The sequence below is a fragment of the Halyomorpha halys genome, unplaced genomic scaffold (assembly GCF_000696795.3).
Source record: "Halyomorpha halys isolate HHAL.00 unplaced genomic scaffold, Hhal_1.1 Scaffold1350.1, whole genome shotgun sequence".
Taxonomy (NCBI): domain Eukaryota; kingdom Metazoa; phylum Arthropoda; class Insecta; order Hemiptera; family Pentatomidae; genus Halyomorpha; species Halyomorpha halys.
The window spans coordinates 72,462-77,563 of NW_027113576.1; the positions used below are offsets into that span (position 1 = coordinate 72,462).

At 34.9% G+C, this 5,102-nt stretch overlaps 1 long non-coding RNA gene across 1 annotated transcript in view; it reads right to left on the reverse strand.

Moving 5' to 3' along the window:
• LOC136796670 (uncharacterized) overlaps window positions 1-5,102 on the reverse strand; it is a 14,612-nt gene that overhangs the window by 2,139 nt on the left and 7,371 nt on the right. Inside the window, exon 2 of the long non-coding RNA XR_010844421.1 lies at window positions 169-292. This is a non-coding gene — a long non-coding RNA (uncharacterized lncRNA). The remainder of the gene's footprint in view (window positions 1-168; window positions 293-5,102) is intronic.

A 5,102-nucleotide genomic window follows, 5' to 3' on the forward strand; every position in this document is an offset into this window, starting at 1 on the left:
TTTTTAGGTTTATTGAGATTTTAAGCAATGGAACAAAAGGTACTATTGCATGAAAATCCGATCTAATCATAATCTAGCTAATGTTATATATACAAAAATAAATATACTTTTAATATACTATTATAGAACTATCAATATACTTATATAAAAAATAATATGATTAGTTACATGGGAAATGCGAGATCACAGCAGAACTTGCCACCTCCACAACACTGGTAGTAGGTCGGACAGCAACTAGTTACTGAACATCGGTTGAGGTTGATGAGCAGGCTCTCTGGGCCGTTCCAGGAATCTGTCAGTCGAAAAGGAACGATTAATTCAAGTTAAAGAGTATGACATGAAAGTAGTTCCTCTCTTTAAAAAGGGAGAACTTAAATGTAAAATACCTTTACTGATCTTGAAAACTAATCAAGTCGAATCACACGACAAAAAAGTAGAAATTCTCAATGGAAAGGAACTATACCTAACTAATTTAAGATATCCCAAAAACAGTTTAGTTCCAGTTAAATCAACGTTTAGGGAATTCGAATTACTCCGTTTTTCACTATTTTTTTCTCAATGGCCCTATTTAAAATTATAGTTTGGTAATTAACTATTCAACTGTGTGTTGAGATTTGGTTTTTCTTTGAAATTAGGTTTCATTTAAAAACATAAATGTATTGGTCGATGTTTAGAGGTATATAATCAGATTTATATTATTTGTTGGTGATGGAGCACGCAAATGAAGTTGTTGATTAACTTAAAGAACTAAATCTACACGTATTTACAATATTTGCAAGTGGCTATAACATTGCTTGTTGCCACCATTAGTGGGGCCGCTGGTTTGGTTTGTGTTTGGAACAGTGGGTTGTTTGATGTTTTAGTGAGTTCAGGACTTTAATGTGCCGTTTCCTGATTAATTCCGGGACTGTTGGAACATCAGGGAGTTTGTGTAGAGCCAGTGGTTTCTCCTTTGTTGCAGTCCGGACGATCGTATGCTGTTTTTAACAACTTTTGTTATGTAAACTATCTATAATCACTAATATAAATTGATAAGTCTGTCAAGTATAAGTAGGGGAAATATAAAATGATGGAGGTTCAAAACCTTTAAAAAAAATTAATTTTTCATTCAAAAATATATCTTTAAAACTAGCAACAACATTGGAAAACCAAAGAGGACATCATTTAAATCATATTAAATTTGATAAAATATGAGCTATTTAAGTTTAACAGTTCCCGAGATATAGCTTTAAAGTAAAAATCATAAAAAGTGTACTGAAAAATCCGTTCTTAGTGAATTTATTTTGAGAAATCTATATCTGAAATACCATTCGACGTACTAAAGTCTATTAGAACTGAAACTAATCCTAGTTTAATATACTATAAAGTAGTTTATAATTTTATCTTCCTAGAAGTTGTAACTTTCATGATATTCAACAAAATATATTCACAATATGCTAATATCTAGTTGTTCAGACAACAATTTTGATTTTATGAAAAAATATATCTCACAAATCACAAGACGTACATATGTCTAATAGTACTCAAAATGAAGCTTATTTAAACAATTATGCCGTAGTTTATTGCGCATATCTCCGCAGAAGTAGTAGTTTTTATGATATTCGCATATAAATATGAATTTTGCATATGAAATTTTTTCCGAACAACTATAAATCTACTTATTTTGCAAATATCATGAAAACTGATATTAAACTGAACTACTCCTGCAAATATCAATATCATAAATTACGTTTAATTAGCTTTAATTTGGGTGCTGACAGACATCGGTAAGTCTTGTGTTTTTTTAATTATTTATTTAATGCAATTTACAACTGTACAAAATAATACAATAGGTAAATATGTTGTATGTTTCATATACACTTGAATATCTTGGGAAGGAACCACCCGTTGGTTTAAATAAGAAGATCTCATGGCCATCTTCTTTTTAGACGCCTAGGAGGATTATCAGGGATTGTTAAGGATGAAAGATTAAGAATTAATGGGTTAGGGTGGTTAAGGTCTTTGTGAATGAGTTTATTTGTGACGTAATACGGAGCATCAAGGATTTTGGATTGTCACGATTGGATGCGGGAAGAATTTGATGGTTTGGTGGAGCCCCAGAGCTCAATTCCATATGTCCAAATTGGACTGATTATCGTAGTGTATATTAATTTTTTGTAGTGAATGGGAAGTTTAAAGCGTTTGTCAAGTAAGTGTTGTAGCAATCGGAATCTACGAGCAGTTTCTTGTCGTTTCAGTCTTGTGTGTTGATTCCAAGTAAGTCTCTGGTCAAGATGGAGTCCTAAGTATTGAATCTGTTCAACAAGCGTTAGTGGAGTATTTAGAAAGGATACTGTAGGACAGGAGGACAGATGTTTACGACGGAGAGTAAAGGTGATCTGGTGGGATTTTTTTTTGTGGTTTTTGAGATATAGATTTATCAAAATAAATTAACTAACAAATGATTTGTCAGTACGTTTTATTTAAAATGTTGCTTTTTAAAAAAGCTATATTTTGGGAACTACTGAACGTCAATAGCTCACATTGGAAGGAGGTTGCACTTATGACGAATAATTTGCTAAAGGAAGTGGTTCTATGGTAGTGTATATTTTATTTATTTATCACCCTACCCTGCCTATTAGACAATACGGGCGTTCGCAGCAGTGGGTACAACTCATTGCTGCATATGACAAACATTACATAGCTGTGCACACAGCTTGCTCTTGCTACAAAATAAATCTTGCCCTTCTACTGAGGCCTTGCTGGTGTAGCTTATTCTCTCCTACCCAGGGAGAAGTGAGTAGAGCCCACACCCTCCTTCCACCCATACACGAAGGTATTTTAGTGCGGGTAGTTTTCTTTCTTCATCAGCTCAGGAAGATCGATCTCTGATCTCCGTCACAACATCATGTGTTGGGACACACATTATTTCTGAATTTACCAAACTTAAATCTAATAAAAACTTAATCCTAATACTACGTGACCTTACGACGTAGTGTGTTGCCAACGCACCAGAGGGGGGCAGGTGTTAACGTGTTGAATAACGGATTCGTACAGTACTGAAGTGAATCGAAAAATTTGATGTGTCGTCGAACTCCGGTTCAGTTGGCAGCTCGAACAATTGATACAGCTCCGGTGGCCTCTTCCTTCTTCACGATGTTGTGCGTACGATTTTCCTCAACATCGAATCTTGAAAAGTTTGATGAAGGCGCTGGGTTCTATCTGATATGCGGGTAAACAATGGTGCCCCATATAGTAGTGCTGGTCTCAGAATACTTTTGTATATCTGCAGCTTCAATCTCAATGAGAGAGCCGGAGAAGTGAGGAGGTGGTTGAGACGATATGACTTTCGTCTTGCTGTTCTCGCCTTCTGATATAAATGGGCAGAGAACTAAATATGACGGTTCATCATCTCAAGTCCTGTTTCCCTCATCATCTTGGCTCTCAGTGCTTCATAGGCGGTACTGGCAAGTACGACGTGCTCGATGTTTATGCCATGCCCCATGAGAAACTGTGAGATTCAGTAGCCAGGGAGGTCCCACATTGATTCTAGGCCTGAACCAACGGTAGGAAAGTACTTCCTTAGGGTGCCCTCTTTTAAGCTATCCACCCACCGTCGATTCCATTCTTGCAAGGTCTCTTCTCGAAGGATCCTCTTCCATCTATTAGGGCTTTCACCAATACGCGCTTCTCCGGTATATCCACCAGACCTCCCCTCTTGGTATGGTAGTTTATATATAGGTCAATCGATTAGGATCTGGTGTTTGATGAATTGGTGGATGAACGAGGTGTAAGAATCTAAAGACTTGGAATTGGAAGACCCCAAGGAAATAATATTGTCTTCGATAGGTTGGATATATAAGACTCTTCACTCCACTTGGATATAAAATAACTTCAGCCTTCGGTTGAGTTTTTCAAATTAATGTAACATTATATTTCACGATAAAAATTACACCTTAAACTCTTTATTGGTACATTGGGTTATTTATCTAGCGCATTTTGCAGGAATGTTGGGATTCAGCACTCCTAAAACCATATGTAACCATTGAGAAAAAAAAATATTGTTTTCCCTTCGGAATAAATTTCAAATTGTATGATTACCATACATACACAGGAATGAGGAAGTTTCTGGAAATTCATAGCTTAAACGATGCTAATGAGCTTATACCCTGCTGCTATTCCTTTAACATTCCTGGAATATTCTGTTACAGTTTAATCCTCGGTAGAACTAAATATTTAACTTTCAATGTGTGTTTAACTACGTGGAATGCTCTAGGAACTTACATCTAATCTATGTTGTCTAACTCCACCCAGGTTATTTCACCAGGATGAATTATTAAATTTAATGAAGGAGTATTCTATTGGACATTATTTATTTATAAAATTTATAAAATGTTCTTTTTATTATAAAGATTATTTTATTTTAACTATTGATGACTATTACATACACCTTATTCTACACAAAACCTTATTCTTAAATTATCAAGATATATTCCAATTACAACGAGTCTTGATTTCTACTGAAATTGAATTCTGAATTTCAAAGACATTTTTTTTATCATTTTATGAAAAATAAAACGGGGCAAAGCCTGTAAAAGGTAGCAGCGGCTGTCTACCAGCCTAATGGTTGTGAGTTCAATCCCGGTCCCATCCGTTTTTTTTCTGTTTTTTTTTTTAGTATAAAATCATACAAAACTTACTCACAGCCTTCCCTCGGGCATTGAGGCCTGTTAGCCAATGGGTAGCACTCACAAAAAATAGGCTTGATAGTGATTAACCCATCCTATGAAACAAACTCCTTTATAAATCGCACAAGACCTTGGACCTCCACGGTCTGTCGCGGCAATAATAATAATAATAAAAATGAAAATTAAACTCTAGTCTGTGAATGGCTTTCTTTATCAATGCTGTCAATGTTGACTTTTTTTTTTTTTTTTTTTTTGGGTAGTTTCTTTGCTTGAGTTTCAAAACAAGGTTTATGACCCCTCTCTTCAGCTTCATTCTCTTTTGTAATTCTTTTTTTTTAATATTTATTTATAGCTATTTACAACTGTACATTATAATACATTTAGTAAATCTGATCTAAGTTAAATTGGAGTGTTACAGGCGTGTAGAGAAACTAC